This window comes from Malaclemys terrapin, chromosome 4, assembly GCF_027887155.1.
Source record: "Malaclemys terrapin pileata isolate rMalTer1 chromosome 4, rMalTer1.hap1, whole genome shotgun sequence".
Classification (NCBI taxonomy): domain Eukaryota; kingdom Metazoa; phylum Chordata; order Testudines; family Emydidae; genus Malaclemys; species Malaclemys terrapin.
Window position 1 is genome coordinate 126,564,516 of NC_071508.1, and position 23,019 is coordinate 126,587,534.

A 23,019-nucleotide genomic window follows, 5' to 3' on the forward strand; every position below is an offset into this window, starting at 1 on the left:
AAACACATGGCAGTGCTTTCCCTGCTACAGTCTCCCAGCGCTCCACATCTGCAAGTGTAGCCATAGCCTAAGGTAGCAATATTAAGTGTAGTGTACAGGACAAATTCTGTCTTGGCTAATTAAGTTCTGGCAACCTGAAATTGCCATTGTAGTTTCAACTGACAATAGTATATTCACCCTCACTTTCTAGCTTAAACTATTGTCTTATTATTATACACTATTAAAAAGTGCTGGATCACACAGTGATGAGTTGTCATAGAATCACAGAAATGTTGGGCTAGAAAGGACCTTGAGAAGTCCAGCTCCCTGCAATGAGGAAGGACCAAATAAACCTAGGCCATCTATCCTCGGAAGGAAGGCACTGTAGGAGTGCGATACTGACTTGGACTCTTAATACATTCCATGGGTGGCGTACCCGAGCCCACTTATCCACTGATGCTCTAAAAACTCCCGCACTCCAATCTGGGTCTGTGCTGGTTATGTGATATGTATGTATCTTTTCATCCTTGTAACCAATACCTGTTATCCCTCATAACTCAAGCCAGACCCCCGATGTACAGTACCTTCCCTCTTAACTTGTGTATATTTAATTTTAAACTAACTTTAATAAAATGTAACTATTATTTTACAGAGAGGGCCAGCTTCTGGCCTCCACTCTAGCTGCGATGTCCCTGAGGGTTCCTTGTGCCTGGGTGGACTCCTCAGGTTCCATAGAGCTGCCAGCATGGGTCTTAGTGGGGAAAAAAGGGCTTTGGCTGGATTATCTCTGCACCCTGGCATGGATGGCTGGGGCTGTAGGCATCTGAACATAAGTTATAACAGCCATCAGACTGCTCTAACTTGCACCAGGGACTGGACCAGTCCCAGGATCAGTGGGGACTAGAGAAATCAGCTGCATGTGTGATGAGAACTGATGAAGACTGTAACTCTGAGGGAAGAGATTATGAGTCCAGGCACACCGGGCAGCCATTCTTAAATACTTAGGCCTTGTCTACATTACACAGTTTTGTCGGCAAAAGGCAGCTTTTGTCTACAAAGCAGTGGAGGTGTACACACTACACTGCTCCTCCGGCCGACAAAACTCTCCTGCTTTGCTGAGGAAAAAAACCAAACACCTCAACGAGAGGTGTAGAGATTTTTGCGGCACAGTTAGACCAACAAAGCGTCAGTGTAGACACTGCATTCGTTACATCGCCATAACTGGCCTGTAGGAGGTATCTGACAATGCCCACCATGACCGCCCTGCTCACTGTTTTGAAATCAGCTGCCCTGCATCCAGCTATACAGGCATGCATCCCTCCGCTTTAGAAACAGCTCAGCGAGGAGAGCTCACATAGCTACTGCCCAGCTGAGCATGTCAGCTCCAGGCAGCAAACACACTCCTGGACTACAGGGGAGGTGGTGGCTCTCTTTGGTCAGTGGGGAGAGGGGCCTGTGGTAGAACTCAGAGGGAAACACGGAATCAAAACATTATCACGGAATCCTGCTCTCCCTGGCACTTGGACCACCGCAGCAGGCAGGCAGGACAGACTGTTGTGGAGAAGGGGGGAAAGAGCATACACGTGCTGTGCTGTGCAGAGCCGGGGGCTGATGTTGGGGTGTTCCCCTCCCCCCACCAGTGTACCAGACTCTGCGGAGCTGGGGTGTGGGAACAGGGAGACACGAACAGTATGTGCAAAAGCTTCTGCCGCAGGATTGGTTGCTTCCAGCTGGTGTCTGAACTTAGAGATAGCATGCCGACACACTCACTCTCCCCCAACACACTCCCTCTCTCTCTCTCTCTCTCACACACACACACCTGCTGCACCCCCTGCCCGCACCAGCCCCACATCCCCTGCCCTGCCCACAACCAGCCCCTGTCTCCAGGCAGCCCCGCACCCCCTGCCCACAGCCAGCCCCTGCATCACCCCCTGCCCTGCCTCCAGCCCCACACCAGCCCCTGTCTCCAGCCATCCCTGCACCCCCTGCCCTGCCTGCAGCCAGCCCCGCACCCCTGCCTGCAGCCAGCCCATCTCCAGCCAGCCCCACACCCCTTGCCCTGCCCGCAGCCAGCCCCACACTCCTTTCCCCTGCCTCCAGCCAGACCTTACCTCCAGTCAGTCCCTGCCCTGCCTCCAGCCAGCAATGTACGTAATATATAATTTTGTTATTATTTATATAGTTATGGAAAGTAAATAATACATGGAAGAAACTAAAGAGATTTTTTTACATTTTTTTTTTTTTTTTTTAGTCATCTCTGCCGGGGCCCCGCCGAAAATGTTCGAATTGGGCCCCGCACTTCCTAAAGCCGACCACACACACACACACGCACACTTCTGTGGGCTTCTTTTGTTAGTGTTTAGCAATGTCAGTTTGGTCATATTACCGAGTGCTACTTTAAAAAGTGTTACTTTTCAGGCACACACCCATTACAAGGTTCATAGCATGGTGCAAACCAACAATGCCAAGCTCAGCACACTACAGCAACACACATTACTGTGGCTCAGTGTTAATATGCTCCTTCAAGGCATCCTGCAGCCGAATAGCCTCCCCGTTCAGTTCCTCTTATAGCCTTGTGTTCATAACACACAGCACAATACTGAACAGCAGTGCAGGATCCATGCTTTCTGACCGAGATGGCTGAGTTGCAGGTTACCAGGGCAGTTGAAAAGCAGCTGGCAATCTATTAGGATGCCCATAGAATGATGGGATTGAGAAACCTGCATCATGTGATGCTGTACCTGCCTCCAGGAGGCATTGCAAACCCTTCCCAAAGCACCTTGTGGCCAGTTGCACAGTGGGATAGCTACCCACAGTGCACTGCTCTCTGTGTCGATTCAAGAGCTGCTATTGTGGATGCGTTCCACTGACACAAAGAGCATAGTGTGGACATGCAACAGTGGCTGTACATCGGCGTAACCTGCATTGACAAAACTCTGTAGTGTAGACGAGGCCTTAGAGCTTTTAGACACTAGCCTGCCTTAGCTAATAGTGACAAGCAGATTTCCCTTGAGGAACTGCAGCTGTGCACAAGTCATGTGTGAAAATCTATTAGTGATGTGTAAAAGTGTGCGGCATTGTTGCAGCCACCCTCAATGGCACCTATATCTGGCTGTAGTGATGGTAGGCAAGGGATGAAGTGAATTCCAGCCTCTTCTATTAGGGGCTGGCACCGTGTCAATGTGGTACCACTAGCAAAGTGCTTACAGCCAGTTCATCTGAAAGTCAGATCGCTCCATGAAATATTCAATGTGCAGAGAAAGAGACACCGGCAAAAGTTGTTTGGCCATTAGACCATCACACTCTGCCTAGTCAGGAGAGCCGTAAAGCTCCCACCCAGGGAAAAGAGCTTCATTTCAGCTGCTACCAGAGAGGAGCTAAATTGCAGTAAGAGTTACAGTGTATTTTATGTGCAGTCTGACAGAAGGGAGAGACAAAAAAAGGCACCACCAACGTGCTTCTTGATGAGTTTTAAGTGGAGTTGTGTATGTAGTTGAACTGCTATATAAAGCCTCTGCCCTGGCATGGAGAATAATGAAATACCACTTATTACAGCTGCTTTGAGAAGGTGAATGTCTCAAGAACTTTCAGCCACTGATTTTCACTTCTCTTTCCTTCCTTTTGGCTTTTGCTTTCCCTCCAGTGAAGCTCCAGTGTGAGCGTGACATGCTATTAGGTACTTTCCGCACTAACTGCTGCGCAGGGTTAGATGACTGATAAGAGCACCGTAAACTAGGGAGTAGAGGCTTATATTTTTATTGAGGAGGGAAGGAATGGGGAGCACTGAATAATGACTCATGCAGGGCTCTTTTGTGACTTATATGTAATGATGAGTAAAATACTAGTGACTGTAATGTAGCCAGAGGAAGTAATACAGGAATTGCAAATGCAAAGCCCTTTGAATGGAGAGTGAAGAAGGAGCCTTCTCCAGTGGCACAGGTGGAGTTGAATCAGAAATGAATTGACACTTTTTCCCCTCTTAAGGAGTAATGATCAAAGAGCTGTTATCAAATGTGTTCAGAACATGCACACAACTTCATATGCAGAGTAGGTGCTTAGGAGGAGATGGTGAAGGGAAAAGGGCCAGGCCTGGTGTTCGGAGCCATCCATTCCTTAGTTTTAATCCTGCCTCAGACACTGATGTCTCTGTGGCCTTTGGAAGGCCAATTACCCTGTGTGCCTCAGTTTCCCCATCTGTAAATTAGGGATGGGGAAATTTGCCTACTTCCAGCGAGGTTCTGAGAATTAATTAGGTATTTGTAAAACACCTTGGAGATGTGAAGTGCTATACTGGTGCTATTATAAAGAGTAGGAGAAAGTGTCAGGGGGTGTTTGTGTGTCAGATACATCATACCACATTAGCTCTGTTCTGTTCTGATTGCATGAATGTGCAAGCACTTTACGTATACACACTGGTGTGTCTAACATCCATATTCTCTATCTATAAACATTTTTATTAAGCCCTATGCTCCCCAAATACAGAAGTCAAACTCTGCCTATGGAGCCAGTCCCATGTGGTGGGGTTCAGGGTCGGGGCGCCACCTCCACCCCCTGACTCGCCTCAGCGGGCCACCTAGCCACCTAACCTGTCTGGGTTGGGGGGATGTAACCAAAAAATATGGGGGGGCTGCATGTGGCCTCTGGTAGGGGACACAAATATGCTTGCTCATCCCGGGCACACAAATGCCTAGTTATGGCTCTGGCTGGGACTCCCCAGGCACACACTTGTCACATGTGAAAAAGAGGAAGTCTGTGCAGAGCATCCTGATGCCAAGACTCTTTTTAATTTTTTTCTTCTAGAAGTGTTTTACTAACCATCCCCCGCTGTTCTGTCAGAGACGTGCAAATGTGCACTGACCTCTGCTTCCCACACAACACGGTTAGCAGAACAATGTGATTATAAAGACACTGTGAAGCTAGGCAGCGAGCCAGCTACTGGAAAGGAAGACATATTAATGGCTGACCATCTCTCTCAGCAATGAGCCAAACATAGAGCACAAGTCCTTGAGGAAAAAGGCACGTGAGTGAGACACTATATGGTTTTCTAGCTACTTATGAAGTACATAATAATTAGTTTACTTTGTGTCAGGCCCTTCAGCTAGGGACGCACAAAATTGTGACTTCAGTTCACAGGGGGGTTGCTGCAAACTTTGGTTTTAGTTCACCCATCCCAAAAACTTATCCAAAATGGTCATATTTCACATAGTTTTCATCCTAAACACTAAGCAGGATTTGCCTGCCAATTCCCCCCAGGCTGCCCCCTCCCGCACAGCCACAGTCTCAGCCTCCCTTCCCTTGTGTTTGTGATCTTCTGGATGTAGGGACAGGAAACCAGTGGTCTGCAAATAACTTCTCCATTTTTCACACCATAACCACCTCCTCTGTCTGTGGGAAGAAGGGAGCCAGTCAACCTGAAGCCCGGTGTAGAATTTTCCTTAGGCACAGTACACTTAGAATCATAGAATAGAATCATAGAATATTAGCGTTGGAAGAGAATCTCTGCCCCGGGCTCCACCTCTGCCCGCCGCTGACTTGCTGCTCACCTCTTCATCCCCCCATCAGATCCCGCCTCCGCTCACCTCCTCCCTCACCCACCTGCCGCTTACTCATCTGCTGCTCGCCTCCTCATTCTGCCCCGGAAGCAGCCAGCAGGTCTGGCCCATAGGCGGGTGGGGAGCGCGGGGCTCCGCGCGCTGCCTGAGCACCAGCTCTGCACTCCCATTGGCCGGTTCCTGGCCAATGGGAGCTAGGGGTGCAGTGCCTGCGGGCAAGAGCAGCACACATCGCAGAGCCTCCTGCCTCCCCCCCCCGGAGGGGGATCTGTTGGCCACTTCCAGGGCGCAGCATAGAGCCAGGACAGGCAGGCAGCCTGCCTTAGCCCTGCTGCTCCACTGACCGGGATCCCTGCAGTTCCCAGCCAGCGCTGACTGAAGTCAAGGAGGTCTTTGGAAGTCACAGACCTCCATGACTAAATCAAAAGTCTTACAGATCGACACCACAGGTATCCACCACAAGGGCACATAAAGAATATGTATCTAGGAGCAGTATGGGCAACATAATACAGCCACTTACAGGCATAGCGGGGGTTGATCCATCCCTGTGATGAAACAGATTTGGGGACAGAGGGAAGCAGCTTGTTTCTCCTATTCAGGCTATTACAATGGTGCAGAATTGCCTCTCCAGCAGCCGAGTAGCCTCCTTTCTGCCCCCGTTTCCAAACACCCCCTATGCCTGTATCTGCTACCAACATTCTGCACAGTTGGAGACAGTTCTGGATCCAGCGTAGAAGCCCTTTCACCAAGGGTATTCCTACGCCTGCCCTGTAGCCATTCTGCACCAGGTTAGCTGCTGCAAGAAGTGAACAATGGTGAAGAGGGTCTCTCTAAGGGCTCTGTATCCATACTGCATCCACCCATAGGGACAGATTGAGTGATAGATATTTCAAGCTACATTTTAAGTGAGTAAGATCCCCCCCCCCCCGCAAAAAAAAACCATAAGAGATTAAACCCTGGCAAGGAAGCTAGGTTACGAGATGCAATAACGAAGGGTAATGATGTTTATTCACCATGAATAAAAGTGGCAAACATTAAAGCAGCTGATAGATGGGAGGAGACGCTAAAGGTTAGTCTCTGGGCCCCATTTGTTTTATTGGGACTTTTTAAAAGACAATTTACAATTGGTATAGTACTCACTGCTGCAGACTGCTATTTCTGACCTGGTGTCAAGCACATAGAGACCAAGGGTTTTCATGGCTGACTTCCCGTAGCATGCTGGTAAATGATGTAATGGAAACAGTACTGCAGTCAGACATTTTGTGTGTTCAGCCACTGCCACCTGAAAACTTAACATCACATAGCTAGGACTAATCTTAGGTCTTTGCGAGACAAGGTCAGACAGCTGCATTCTTGCAGTTTGTTAATCAGAATGGGAGGATGGGATAGAAAGTTATGGAAGAGAGACTGAACAGCGACCTTGGTTTTAGGTACCCCGACATATTGTTGTTATGGCTAGAAATACTAGAAATGTTTTGAGATAATGAGTAGTTTGTTCAAATTAGGAGAATTGGTGACCCAGTAGAGGTTATTATGCTGACCCACAATGAGTCACTTTGGGTTATGTGTTTTGTTAGTTTGCTATAAAAGATTAGGTAAAAGTAAGTATCTCAGAGAAATCCGAGGGAGCTTTTCTTCAGCGAAGGAGCGAACATCTAAACTCCCCATCAGCTGGGACAGAAGGAGGACCCCTGTAAGCCCGGCACGTGATCACTCAAAACCATCTCAGACGTGAGTAACTATATCTGGGATCATGGGCAATGGATGCAACTTCCTCTGGGGGAGGCTAGCTCCTTGTCCTGCCTCTTCCACCACAGCCCTGCCCACACTCCACCCCTGCTCTGCCCCAGGCCCCACCGCTGACTTGCTGCTCACCTCTTCATCCCCCCCATCAGGTCCCCCCTCCGCTCACCTCCTCCCTCACCCACCTGCCACTTGCCCATCTGCTGCTCACCTCCTCATCCCCCTGCCAGACTCCCCCTCCCGCCACGAGACCCCACCACCAGCCATGCAGCTGGCTCGCCACTCACCTCCTCATCCTGCCACTCCCCCCGCCTCCCCCAAGAGACCCTACCACCTATTCACCTTTAACGCACCAGTAAAATTCCCCTGTGGGAACTGAAGAGCTACAGATCAATTGCCAGATAGATTCTCCTCTGAATGGCAGGGAGTTCGGTGTATACTGTATAAAGAGAGATGAAAAGTCAGGCTACCTGCGCCAAACTGAAGCCTAATCTCTCCTTTTGAAAAGTGTTTGTCATTGACAGCCTGCATTAGGACAGTAGTTTAATGACCTTTCTTACACAGAATTCCTTGCCAGACTCGCTTACTTAAACTGGGTTTGAATAAAATGACTAGATCAAGAAATAAATTCACTGACTATGTCAGCTCCTCCTTGAGCCAGGTTAGTCAAAAATACTTCTTCTTGGTACAAAGAATAACTGACGGGACATTTGGAAACTGTTTTTAACCCCAAGAACACATTTTCCTACAGCTGAATGTCGCCAAAGGCTTCCTGGGCGTTGGCAAATGACTGTTAAATGACTTCATTACCATTTTATGGTCCTTAACAGTTTTAGTGATCTGCTACTAGGTCTCTGGTCTGTGTAAAGTTACTCAGGGATCCCCTCTACTCCCCTCCCCAACCCCCCGCCTGTTGTTCGCAACCTCACACACACACCCCACACCCCGCAGAGATGGAAGGTGAGGAGGAGGGACACGCCGGTAGCTCCTCCGAAGGGGGAGGAGGGTGTAGTGGAGGAGACAAGGAAGACTCACACCAGGCAGCAGCAGGCTGTAGGAGTCTCCAGGAAGGGTCAGAGCAGATAGGGGAAGAGGCAGGTTGGGGGCATAGGTGCTGACTCCAGTGGGCTGGAGCACCCGCGGGGAGCCAAGATCCCCTCTCACCACCCCACCCCACCTCCTCCTCCGCCTCCCCGCTCCTCCACCTACCTCCCAGATCTTCCCACCAGGCCACCGTTTGGTGGTGTAGCAAGCTCCGGGAGGGAGGGAGAGGAGCGGGAACATGGCACACTCAGGGGAGGAAGCGGAGCCGGGGCGGGGATTTGGGGAAGGAGTCGGAATAGGGGCAGGGAGGAGGCAGAGTTGGGGCGGGGACTTTGGGGAAGGGGTTGGAATGGGGGCAGGGCAGGGTGGGAGGGGACGTTGCCTCATAGAAGGGGTGGAGTCGGGGCGGTTTGGGGGTAGAGGGGGGTCGAGCACCCACAGGTGGGAGCAGAAGTCGGTGGGGGCACCATGGCCCAGGTGTCGGGCAGCAGGTACGGCTTGCTAGGGGTGGCAACGCCTCCACTTGCCTATTATACCCGCCGCCCATGTCCAGGTTGTCCTAAACCTATCGTGTATGTGTGTGCGCTTAATATCGAATAGTAGTTTTAGATAAGAGCATGCTTTTTTGTATCAATCATTTCTCAGATGGAAGCACTGTGATCCCATTGATTTATTCCTGATACCACCTGGAGAGAAACAGTTAAGTTACCACTGCTTTTGGTTCTGAAAAAACCCAGGTAACAACAGGATCAGACTCCATAGTTTTTATCCCCTGGTCATAAAAGGCATTATGTTGGAAATAATAAAAGGCAAGACTTTTCCAGATTTCCCTTTTATCTGATAATTTTCCGTACTACTTTGTTGCAGCAGGATGGGTTTTGCATCTATTCCACATTTCCTTTAGGTAATTGAAAGGAACAGCATCAGAACTGAATGGATTGCTCCTGGGGGAAATTTAGCAACTTGTTTTTTTCCACTGGATTCATTGCTACCGAGACAACTTTAAAAACAATAGACGTAATTGTTTTTCATCTTTTCCAAAAATAAAGGAACTCAATGCACTTACCTATAGATGCGATGTGACAGCTGTAATTTCACACTGTGCCATCAGATTACATGCTGTGGGAGCTCTTAAAATTTAGTTTTTGAAGTGTATTATTGCTGTATGTTTTCTTTATTTCTTGATGTGCACTGTTTTCCTATAAAGGGAACAGAAATAGGGAAAGATTTTTTATTTGCTTTTCCTTTATTTCTGCTTTGGTGCTTTTGATTGGTTGCACTACTAGACCTATGACATACTATGACTTTTTTAATTCTCATGTAGTCTTACTTAACAGCAAACAATATCTAATGTGTAACAGAAAGGTCTCCTTTGTAATCTTTAAAGACTTTCAAAATCAGAACAACTTACACATAGGTTGGAGATGTTAAATGTTCTTATCATTGGGACTGTTAGGCATAAACTCCTATTCTTCAAACTGTTTCCAAAAGACTCTGGCACTAGGGCCGGGGGAAAGGCGGCTCTCCCCACCACCACAGCCTCCACTGCAGCCCTGCATGCCCCAAGTTCCCCACCCACCCCCTATTCTCCACCTCACCCTACACCTCTCTCCTTTCCAGACCCCTATGGCTGCACACCTGCATGGCTCTCCTCATCAGGTGCATGGCCCTGGATGGGTTCCTGTGCAGCCGCGCATCTTAGAGGGAACACAGCTGAGGCCCCAAACCAGTGGTGGGGTCGATAATTAGCTTTCACCAAACCAGTAACAAATGTGAACTCCTGGATCACTAGAACAGCCTTACCATGGCATCACAGATAGTCCCCTTAGTCTCTCCAGTCTATCTTGCCACCCAGACAAACTGGACTTAGTGATAAATTGTCACTTACACCAACAATCACACCATTTTCAGGTTGCTTCCAGTCCCAAGAGATCAGTCACTTACCCAAGATCAATTAGTACCCTAGATTTTACACCAAAGACACTTCCTGTAGACAATCCTGTAATAATCTAAAGGTTTATTAACTAGGAAAAAGTAATAAGAGAGTTATTTACAGGTTAAAGCAAGCAAGCACATACATACAAATGAGTTACCATCTAAATCCTAAGAATGACAGAGTTGTAGTGATCTGTCTATTCAAAGTGTCCTTCATGGCAGACCAGGAGGCAGCCCCTGGGAATCTCTGGCCCTAGAGAGTTCCAGCAGCCAAAAAGATGCAATTTCTTCTTAATGCCCTTCCCCCAGAGTTCAGGATAATGGGTCGAGTTCATGTGCACATCTCCTCTTCGTAGTGAGGGGGGAGCAATCAACAAAGTCTTTTGTCCTCTGATGTTCCACAATGGTTTATCTGGTGTCTATGGGCCTTCTTTTGTTGGTCAGGAGAGGATATCTCCTGTGGCAAACTAGTATTTCACACTTGGTAATGTTTCTCACCAGAGCAAACACTTTTACATTTACAAAGCAAACACTTAAATATTACCTTATAACATGGGATATACATATTAATGCATGTAGCAACATACCAGCATTTCATAAAGTCTAAACACTAAAAATATTTTATAAGACTAATACCTACAGTATTTTGAGCAAAGCTAACAAACAGGTGACTTGGTCTGGTCTCCATTTATGAGGCTGTCAGGTCTTAGCTAATGCCTGCAGCGTGGGCAAGAGCTGGCCTCTGGCCTGCCAGCATAACAGTGGAATCTATGTACAAATAGAATCAGTGGAAGACAGTCTTTTCTGTGTATAATATTGCAGGATGAGTCACCCTTACTTAAACCAGCTTTTAACTAGGATTCTTTTTACTATTCACTCTAATCACAACACTTCTGTCTAGTATATATAGTCTTCTTTCCACAGCTCAGATGGCCCCTCGATAAACATATTTGCTGCAGTTTTAATGTTTACATAAAGGAGCAAGTCTTCTAAATTAATAAATATTCTCCCGGGGAGATTCGACTATATTAGCCAGGCTCATGTTACATGAGAGATTTAAGGAGATGAACCCACAAACTGAGGTCATTTTCTATGGGAAATACACAATCACAATGAAAATATTCATTCTGCATACAGGCTGTGAGACCGGTAAATGCAGAAGGTTGATTAGGAAAACAGTTTCAGGGAGAAAGGCTGTGTTGAGAAACAAGAAATGGTATGCTAGCTTTTACTAATTGTTCCTCTTATTGACAAATCTAACAACAGCCTATCAAGAGATGGATTGATACAGGCTATTCATAAGACTATTTCAGGAATCGTGACTCCACTAATTTAGTCACAGGGGTTCTTTTACATACCTTACAGACACCAGGATTAAGACCAAGCAAAATCATCACAGCCATTAAAGAAAAGAAAAGAAAACATTAAACAAAACACAAATGATAAACTGGTTACTTCCCGTACAATCTCTTCTGCATGTCTCTCTGTGAAGAGCCTTTAACAGAAATTACACACTTGAGAGTGAACTGCTTCTGGGGGCACTTTTCTCCTGGTAAATTAAAACCAAAGTATACTGTTTCCCGAAATTATTATGAATCCATTATTTAGTATATCCTTAGATCATTAAGAATGTTGATAGACGGGAAAAACAATTTATTTCAGGGCAGGTAGATCTGTTAATTATTAATAAATAACCAGCCAATTTATCGTTGGGTAAAGTAAGCAATCTTAAGTACGTCCTATGAAATTTAAAAAAATATTTTAGAAGAAGCCATTTAAGGAGCTGTTTTGAGATAGGTCAGTTAACCAATATTAAGAATCTTAAATCCAATTAAATCCCACTATTTCTCTGTTTAGCAATGTTTAGCCCCTGTCTAGTCTTCAGGAATACATGGGCTAACCACTTTGTGATTATCAGGAGAAACTTAATATTTTAAGTTACAACCACATTTCAATAGCCCAATAGAATTATACAAGTTTCAATGTGATCCCTTATCAGTGTCTTAATTAACTTTCTCTCACCAACCCACATTGAAGTTTTGGGGAGATTTTTTTTGGATTGGTTTCTTCTGGAGTCTCCTCTGTTTTCTTACCTATGTGTAGCAACTTGCTTGTAGAGATGGACTGGAAGATTGTGGAGTGCTTGCTGTCTAAGCAGGGTAGCAGAGGCTTGTGTGTGAAAGGTGCTCACTTCAGAGGTTTTTTTTTTGCTCTCTTCCTTCCTATTTCCATGAAATTATGAAAATGCTCCTCTTTCAGGCCTGTTTAGATTCAAAGTTGGTTGCTGTCACTCTTTCATTGGCTTCATGTCTTCTGTGTTGGCTTAGGTGACACCTGCAGCTCCTGAATATGCAGTCGGCCTGATCAAGACACAACGGTTCTTTAGAATCATAGAATCATAGAATATCAGAGTTGGAAGGGACCTCAAGAGGTCATCTAGTCCAACCCCCTGCTCAAAGCAGGACCAATTCCCAGCTAAATCATCCCAGCCAGGGCTTTGTCAAGCCGGGCCTTAAAAACCTCCAAGGAAGGAGACTCCACCACCTCCCTAGGTAACGCATTCCAGTGTTTCACCACCCTCCTAGTGAAATAGTTTTTCCTGATATCCAACCTGGACCTCCCCCACTGCAACTTGAGACCATTGCTCCTTGTTCTGTCATCTGCCCCCACTGAGAACAGCCGAGCTCCATCCTCTTTGGAACCCCCCTTCAGGTAGTTGAAGGCTGCTATCAAATCCCCCCTCATTCTTCTCTTCTGGAGACTAAACAATCCCAGTTCCCTCAGCCTCTCCTCATAAGTCATGTGCTCCAGACCCCTAATCATTTTTGTTGCCCTCCGCTGGACTCTTTCCAATTTTTCCACATCCTTCTTGTAGTGTGGGGCCCAAAACTGGACACAGTATTCCAGATGAGGCCTCACCAATGTCAAATAAAGGGGAACGATCACATTCCTCGATCTGCTGGCAATGCCCCTACTTATACAGCCCAAAATGCCGTTAGCCTTCTTGGCAACCAGAGCACACTGTTGACTCATATCCAGCTTCTCGTCCACTGTGACCCCTAGGTCCTTTTCTGCAGAACTGCTGCCTAGCCATTCGGTCCCTAGTCTGTAGCAGTGCATGGGATTCTTCCATCCTAAGTGCAGGACTCTGCACTTGTCCTTGTTGAACCTCATCAGGTTTTTTTCGGCCCAATCCTCTAATTTGTCTAGGTCCCTCTGTATCCGATCCCTACCCTCTAGTGTATCTACCACGCCTCCTAGTTTAGTGTCATCTGCAAACTTGCTGAGAGTGCAGTCCACACCATCCTCCAGATCATTAATAAAGATATTAAACAAAACCGGCCCCAGGACCGACCCTTGGGGCACTCCGCTTGAAACCGGCTTTGTTCTTTGTTCTTGTGGTGGGAAGCATCAGATAACTTAGCTCTTTCTTTTTATTCAGTCCATTTTCTGAGATATCCCTTTAGTTCCATCAGAGTTTAATAGGAGTTCAAATTCAGTTTCAAATGAATCCAAATACTCTTGTTTCCTGTATAGAAGTCAGCTCTCAAAATAGTCTTTTCAAATTCTTAAATGATCAAAAAAAATTGTCTTTTCTTTTTACCAATCTTTGTAGAGGTTCTTCTTGTCTTTACAAGTTTGGTGAAGGTACATAAAGCATTTTACCATTCACATAGCAATGATATTAGGAGCTTTGCATTTAGTTAAGATATTTGAAAGTGTGGGTTTCACAAAGGTATTTGCCATTTAAACATTTAAGGAATAAACACAAGGTTTAAAACACTTCTAACTACACATGTTTTTCCTAGAGTATTTTCTGAATGTAGTTTTTAAGAGCAATTATAAAATTCATTTCAATTAGGATATTTCTAGTATACTTTCTAGTATGCTTAGATTAATTAATCTGATAATATACCCTACATCAGTGGTTCTCAAAGCCTGTCTGCCGCTTGTTCAGGGAAAGCCCCTGTCAGGCTGGCCCAGTTTGTTTACCTGTGACGTCCACAGGTTCAGCTGATCGTGGCTCCCATTGGTGGCAGTTTGCCACTCCAAGCCAATGGGAGCTGCAGGAAGTGGCGCGGGCTGAGGGATGTGCTATCCGCCCTTCCCGCAGCCCCCATTGGCTTGGAGCAGCGAACCGCAGCCAGTGGGAGCCGCGATCGGCCGAACCTGCAGACACGGCAGGTAAACAAACCGGCCCAGCCAGCCAGTGGCTTTCCCTGAACAAGCGGCGGACCAGCTTTGAGAACCACTGCGCTACATTCCTTTCACAATCAGGTCTCTTCGTAAAACATGAATATTTTACGTTTTTTCTTCTTGAAATAAGGATTACCTTTGTATCAAGCTAGTATCGTATACAAAGGGAGATATGTCCTATTCTTTGATAAGACACTCTGGTTGATTGGTTGATTGGTTTTCTGACTAAATGGTTTCTAGATTTTCAATCTACCATTTGCAGTATATTTACAATTGTAATTACAGACTCTTATCAAATATTCTGTATAAAGCATGAATCACAATAATGAATCATAGAAGATTAGGGTTGCAAGAGATCTCAAGAGGTCATCTACTCCAACCTCCTGCTCAAAGCAGGACTAACACCAACCAAATCATCCCAGCCAGGGCTTTGTCAAGCCGGGCCTTAAACCTCTAAGGATGGAGATTCCACCACCTCCCTAGGTAACCCATTCCAATGCTTCACCACCCTCCTAGTGAAATAGTTTTTCCTAATATCAACCTAAACTTCCCCCACTGAAATTAGAGACTATTGCTCTTGTTCTGTCATCTGCTACCACTGAGGACAGCCTAGCTCCATCCTCTTTGGAATCCCCCTTCATGTAGTTGAAGTCTTCTATCAAATCCCACCCTCACCGTTCTCTTCTGTGGACTAAATAACCCCAGTTCCCTCAGCCTCTCCTCATAAATCACATGCCCCAGCCCCCTAATCATTTTCATTGCCCTCCACTGGACTCTCTCCCATTTGTCCACATCCTTTCTGTAGTGGGGGGCCAAAAACTGGATGCAATACTCCAGATGTGGCCTCATCAGTGCCAAATAGAGGGGAATAATCACTTTCCTCAATCTGCTGGCAATGCTCCTACTAATGCAGCCCAATTTGCCATTAGCCTTCTTGGCAACAAGGGCACACTGTTGGCTCATATCCAGTTTCTCGTCCACTGTAATCCCCAGGTCCTTTTCTGCAGAACTGCCGCTTAGCCAGTCGGTCCCCAGAATGTAGCAGTGCTTGGGAGTCTTCCGTCCTAAGTGCAGGACTCTGCACTTGTCCTTGTTGAAACTTATCAGATTTCTTTTGGCCCAATCCTCCAATTTGTCTAGGTCACTATGGACCCTATCCCTACCCTACACAGTATAAAAGCAAATAGTATAGAGTATTAAAGCAAAATTGAAGTTATAAAACTGCATTCCAAGGTCAGTGTGGAAAGACTTGGAGGTAATAAACATTTTACATCTGTAAAGCCATGTTTATCTTCCCGAATATTTGCTTGTCCTTGGGAGATAAGGTAGAAGCCTCCTAAAATTCCTTTGGTTAGCTTGAATATTTCATATAATTAAACAAAAATACCTGCATTTGACATACTTTTATCCAAGCACTGAATGTATGAAAGAAATGATAAATATATTGTAAGCTTCAGTTAAGACACAAGCAAGTTTAATAACCTGCTATTAAATATATACATAATTTTATTAATATCATTTTTGTACCAGTATTGATATCTCTGCCCTACATTTGTCATGTAACTTAGATCTAAACACATACTTACAGCACCAGCTCTAGGGTTTTTGCCCTGGGCGAATGTCTGCCCTTCGGAGCCTGCAGTTATTCACAGAATAATAAACAGCTGCGAACCAGATTTTCCTCCTGCCCCTAGTATTTTGCTGCCCATGACAATCAGCTGTATTGTAAAGCTAGCGGCATTTATCTGGGATGCACAGAATGCTGGTTTGGCCTGTTGTAGCTCCTGTGTAAATGTAAGATACTATGTGTACTGCAGATAGGCTCACTCTGGACATGATACCTACCATGCACTGAACTCCCATTGAATATTACAGCAGAACCCATCCCTTATTAAGACACAAATGACTAAATAATATGTTAACATCTATGCCAAATTCATTGTGAATGGTCATGAACTGTGGAAACGCACCACACTGGATGGAAAACTTACAGAGATGGTGGGAGATTCCACTTCCTGGTTAATTGTTGTGGCCATCATCAGACAGGAGCACTGCTTCCTATTCAAATGTATGAGTGAGACTTGTGGGCAGCTATATTCCATATTAAAATTAAATGCCCAGTCCTTCTCTCAGGGAAATCCATGGGAGTTTTGCCATGGACTACGGTAGGAGGAAGAAGAATAGCACATAGGTGAGGAGGTAAGGGACACCACGACTGGTTCTTCTCTTTCTTACACTGGTGTAAGTTAGGGAAAATGCCACGGTACTTAACAGAGTTACACAAGTGGAAAGCTGTTGTAAGAGAAACGACAATCAGACCATTGTTATTGGTATGTAATAGACATGGGCAGCAACGTATGGGACAAGAGCTACCACATCTGAAAGATCAGGTTAAAGTATATTTAGATAAATTAGATGTATTCAAGTTGGCAGGACCTGATCAACTTCATCCCAGAGTACTTAAACTAGGAAGCAATCTCAGAACAATTAGCAATTATCTTTTTAGAACTCATGGAGGATGAGTGAGGTCCCAGAGGATTGGAGAAGGGCAAATATCGTACCTATCCTAAAAGGGGGACATAGATGACCCAGGAAATTACAGATCAATCAGCCTAATGTAGATACCTGGAAAGATACTGGAAGAAATGATTAAACAATCAATCTTAAGCACCTAGACAATAATAGGGTTATAAAGAATAGCCAGCATGGATTTATCAAGAATAAATCATGCCAAACCACCCTAATTTCCTTCTTTGATAGGGTTACTGGCCTAATGAATATGAGGTTAGTAGTAGTTGGGATATATCTTGATTTTAGTAGGGCTTTTGACACACTCCCATATGCCATTCTCATAAGCAAGCTAAGGAAATACAGTTTAGATGAAATTACTATAGAGTGAGTGCACAGCTGGTTGAAAGATCATACTGAAAGAGTAGTTATCAATGGTTCACTAGCAAACTGGAAGGGCGTTTCTACTGGGGTCCCACAGGGGTCAGTTCTAAGTCCAGTACTATTCAATATTTTCATTAATAGCTTGAATAATGGAGTAGAGAGTATGCTTATAAAATATTCAAATGATATTATGCTGGGAAGGGTTGCAAGCACTTTGGAAGAGAGGATTAGAATTCAAAATGACCTTGACAAATTGGAGAATTGGTCTGAAATCAACAAGATGAAATTCAGTAAAGACAAAGGCCAAACATATTTGTAGGCCCCCCCTGGGAAATAATTGTAAAAGGGGCCGGGGGTAAAAGCACAGTGGGGCAGGAGCTAGGGTTGGTCTCTGGAGCAAGGGAGGGGTCAGGGGTAAACTGCAAGCGCGGCAGGGCTGGGGAGGGGGTAAACAGGATCCCCTCCACCCCTGCCCACATACAGCGGGTACCTACCTGGTTCTATTTCTGGGGTATTAACAGCATTGGTATTTACATGGGAGATAAATTGTCCCTCCCTACTTGACACTGGCCTAAGCTGGAGTAATGTGTCCAACTCTGGGTGCTACGCTTTAGGACAGATATGGACAAATTGGTCAGAATCCGGAGGAGAGCAATAATAATATAAAAAGATAAAAAGTTTAGAAAACCTGACTTATGAGGAAAGGTAAAAAAATTGGCATGTTTAGTCTTGAGAAAAGATGAGGGGGGGGAGGTCCTGATCACAATCTTCAAATATGTTAAGGGCTGTTATAAAGGTGATGGGTGATCAATTGTTCTCTATGTCCACTGAAGGTAGGACAACCAGAAAGGGGCTTAATCTGCAGCAAGGGAGATTTAGATTAAAATATTAGGAAAAACTTTCTAATTACAGTATAAGGGTAATTGAGCTCTGGAGTAGATTGTGGAATCCCCCTCATTGGAGGTTTTTAAGAACAGGTTGGACAAACACCTGTCAGGAATGATCTAGGTTTACTTGGTCCTGCATCAGCACAGGACGCTGGACTTAATGACTTTGAGATCCCTTCCAGCCCTACCTTACATTTCTATGATTAACTGTTATCCTCATTTGAGAACAGTTAGGTAGCTGGCATGTGCTGAGACCACTGCCCATTATGCTGACCAGAATTCTCTCATTTTTAAATTGTGCTCTCCCTTCTGTCTGTATCCACTTGCTGGTTCTTGTCTTATACTTCGACTGCAAACTCTTTGGGCAGGCACCATCTTTTTCTTCAGTGTTTGTACAGTGCAAATGTGGTCCTGGTTCATAACTAGAGGCTCGGAGGCACGACTGAAATGATAATCTTCCAGCAGATGGGATGTGGTAGAACTGGTAAAGGCTTAGGTGGGTGGGAGATGTTCATATTGATTAACCACAATCTTGCAGAAGTCAGTGGGAGTTTTGTCCACATGAGGACTGAGACAAGAAAGCTTATCTTGGGTTTCCTGAATGGAGCCTGAAGCTAACTAATCACAGATATTTCCATGCTGTGTTTTTAACATTTTGAGGCAATGCAGAACTCAGAGTCATGAGTAGATTCCTGAGATAACACTACTCTGTTGACAAAATCCAGTACATTAACATCTCCAGTCATTTTAAGCCAAGTGATGCCTTCCCTTACAAGTAGTAGTCATTCCATTGAGTTCAGAGGTATATGCTCACCATAAATTTAATCCAGGTGTCAAACAGGAAATAAGATATCTTGTATGACTAAAAATACAGAGACAGTTGGAGCAGAGAAGCTGAGTTATGCTCAGGATGTTGTGACTGCATCTCACATTATGGTATTGGCAATGATACAGCCCATCCTGTTCAGGTCTTGGCAGCAGAGAAGCAGAAGGGAATCATAGAATATCAGGGTTGGAAGGGACCTCAAGAGGTCATCTAGTCCAACCCCCTGCTCAAAGCAGGACAAATTCCCAACTAAATCATCCCAGCCAGGGCTTTGTCAAGCCGGGCCTTAAAAATCTCCAAGGAAGGAGACTCCACCACCTCCCTAGGTAACGCATTCCAGTGCTTCGCCACCCTCCTAGTGAAATAGTGTTTCCTAATATCCAACCTGGACCTCCCCCACTGCAACTTGAGACCATTGCTCCTTGTTCTGTCATCTGCCACCACTGAGAACAGCTGAGCTCCATCCTCTTTGGAACCCCCCCTTCAGGTAGTTGAAGGCTGCTATTAAATCCCCCCTCATTCTTCTCTTCTGGAGACTAAACAATCCCAGTTCCCTCAGCCTCTCCTCATAAGTCATGTGCTCCAGACCCCTAATCATTTTTGTTGCCCTCCGCTGGACTCTTTCTAATTTTTCCACATCCTTCTTGTAGTGTGGGGCCCAAAACTGGACACAGTATTCTAAATGAGGCCTCATCAATGTCAAATAAAGGGGAACGATCATGTTTCTCGATCTGCTGGCAATGCCCCTACTTATACAGCCCAAAATGCCGTTAGCCTTCTTGGCAACAAGAGCACACTGTTGACTCATATCCAGCTTCTCGTCCACTGTGACCCCTAGGTCCTTCTCTGCAGAACTGCTACCTAGCCATTCGGTCCCTAGTCTGTAGCAGTGCATGGGATTCTTCCGTCCTAAGTGCAGGACTCTGCACTTGTCCTTGTTGAACCTCATCAGGGTTATTTTTGGCCCAATCCTCTAATTTGAAGAAATCAATGGACCAAGTTGACACTTTGTTATCTCTAGTGAAGTTATGTCAGTGCTGAATTTGGACCAATGTCTTAAAGAGATGTCAGTGATTCCTTCACTGGTCTCAATACTAAGAGGTCATAGAAGGCAATAATTTACAACAAACAAGATCACTTGGCCACTGTTTTCTTAAGTGAACAAAGCTGGAAGAGCAGTAGTAGTAGTAATAACAGTTAAGTTTCAGTGTTTCCTATTCAAAAATGTGCTCTTGTGTGTCTTTGCCCCACGAGAGCAGGTCAGCACCTCCAAAAGCCACAGACATGGCCACTTTTCACTGTGGAACAAAATATTTCTAAAGTATATTTAAAAGCTACCACCTTGCAATGAGTTATATGTTAGCAGACTCCCGTGCTGTCCTAGAACCCCACTGACTTCACTGCATGGGCAAAGAGGACCACCTGGATGAGCTACATTGCAGGACTGGGTTCTAAATAGGTAAAGAATGTTATGAGCTTTCACAGCAGAAGGTGTGTTCTCCTTTATACTTTTTTTATTATGTGTGGTACAGTAGTGCTTAGTAACCCCCCAGTCATGGGTTAGGGTATCATTGTGTGTTAGGCTCTATACAAACACAGAAAATGATTTATCAATTGCCATTACTTCTCAATGGACCCAAGTCTGAGATCATAGCAATTTAGCTGTGACATACCTAGTTAGTGCAAGCCAGCATTGTCAAGCAATGGACATTTTTACTTTAAAAATACAGTCTCTTCCTTCTTTAATTATGGGTGAGGAGGGGATGGAAGTTATTCATACTTGCACAGGCAGCATGTAGAAGAGTGACTTACTGGCCAACAGACCTCCACATGGCGGGGCATGGCACAGCAGGCTCTCTGCACCCGGTGTCCTTGCCAACAGCCACTTTGGCCCTCTACGGTCCGCTTGGTTTGGTGACAGCCCTCCAGCCAGATCACCTTAAAGTCTTACTCTTTGGAGGATATTAGTGTCCCACAGAAGTCTAATTATTAACAAAGCATCTTATTCCCATCCAGGCTCCTCTGCAGTTCCACTTTTCTCACAAAGCAGCAGACTCCTAGGCTTCCTCCCTGTATCTCCCAACAGGGCACAGAAAACCCCAAACAAACCAAACTAAGGCTATCTCCACCAAGTCCGACTTGAGCTTTTAGTCCTACTAGGATCTCCCCAGCTGCCTCTCCAGATCCAGAACACCAACTACCTGGGCTCCTTTTCACAGGGCCTACCAGTGGGGCTAACTCCTCTCCTACAGTTTCCCCATAAGTCCTTTCCTAGAGTGAAGGGAAACTCCAACCTACTCTCCTCCTAGGCCTCTCCTGTAGCTTTCACTTCCTTCCTTTATGTAGACGACTTAGCTTTGCCTCAGCTAGGTCTGATAACAAATCAAGCCTGACACACCCTCCAGATGGAGCAAAAGGGGTTAATTAAGCTCTCAGACTTCTGTTAACCCTTTGTTCACCTCGGTGGTGTTTACACCCCACCACATGGCATCAAAGGCAAGGAATATCTATCTATTGCTTGAGTCAGGGAAGCCTATGGTGATGCAGTTCAGCCCTAAATCTCCAGCTGATGTAAGCAAACAGCCATTTCAGGATATGCATCTATTTTACAAAATCAGAGAAACCCTAGGAGACTAGAGACCTTAAGCGCTCTAGAAATAGTGCATTGTGTTCAACAATTAAATTCCAGTAGTTCCTCAGTCTGAAATTTGAAGAGTGACTTCAGAGCAAAGAAAGCAATTACTGTTAATGCCTGCCTGTCCTTGTGAGAGATGAGCTACACAGAGAACTGTGCAAAAAAATCTGCAGCACAGCAGAGGCGAGATGAACATCAGATTCTCTGAGTCAAATCCTGAGCTGTTTGCCAGGTTACTTCAGCTGAGGTTCCCTAGCCACTTATATTTACTTGTGATAGTTTTCTAGCATTGGACAGTGTTTAAACAAAGAAATGAAACCAACCCATCCTTGGAAAGACACTGTCTTGGCTTTTAGCCTTTCTGTATCCTGCCTGGTCAATATTTACACCCTGCGTGTAAACATGTAACTATTATTTATTGTTACATAATTTATTATAAATAAGCTAATGGTCGTGTGAGGTCACTGTAAATGTTTGAAAACCATGGCTTAAGGACACTTACCATTTCCACAGCTGTGTAAACCATGGATCATTCAGTAAATGCATGATATAAACAAGTGGTAAAATCAAATGAGTGCTCGTCTACACTGCAGAGAACATGTTGCATAACATTGCAGCATTTAAATATATTACCTAAGTTGATCTCAAAATCCTGGTTTATGCAGTATTCATAAATTACTCCCACATCTATACCAATATTTGATTCTTACAAAGTGCTTTTCATCTCCAAAGCTTTATAACTAACATTGGGCCAGATTCTGGCTAACTGCTGCATGGATGCTCACAGATGGGAGGAGTAAGGTAGAACCCAAGATGCTCCTCTATCTTTGGGCTCAATTCAGGGATTGGTCAGAATCCTCACCAGGAACTTAGACTCTGGTTGCTTCAGCCCTAGGTAACTCAAAGAGAGCACAGAAGGAGAGGCAGCTTGATGCAACCCCCACTGAGGTCAATGGGAGTCTTTCCATTGAGTTCAAAATGTGATAGACCAGGCTGAGGATGAGGGTTGGATCATGGTTCCACTCCACACAGGTAACAAAGCTGGTTGGTCACTGAGGGAAGTGTACTGCATTCCTTTCAAGCTTGAGCAAAGCTCAATGGTGACTGCCTGGGCATCTCTAGTAGAATTTTGGATGAATCAGCTAATACTGGATTCACAGGGGGATGTAGGCACCTTTCCTGTTAGTTGCCTAAAATTGACATTTAGGCTCGCTGGCATTCACAAAACCACCACTCTGTTGCTACCTAGCCCTGGAGGTACCTGAAGTCCCTGGGCTCTTAAGTTTCCACCACTACATTCTCCATGGTGCCTAAATGTCTGTCAGTGGA

The 23,019-nt window shown here is 45.3% G+C and overlaps 1 protein-coding gene across 5 annotated transcripts in view; it reads left to right on the forward strand.

The window, feature by feature from the left end:
• The window catches only part of LOC128835634 (B2 bradykinin receptor-like), a 44,034-nt gene that overhangs the window by 12,339 nt on the left and 8,676 nt on the right, over window positions 1-23,019 (forward strand). The window contains exon 1 of one of the 5 annotated variants that reach the window (XM_054025213.1): window positions 8,999-9,017. The exons of the other annotated variants lie outside the window; for them this stretch is intronic. The gene's annotated coding sequence lies outside the window, so the exon portion shown is untranslated. Of the gene's footprint in view, window positions 1-8,998; window positions 9,018-23,019 lie in introns of those variants that run through there. 5 annotated transcript variants of the gene reach the window in all.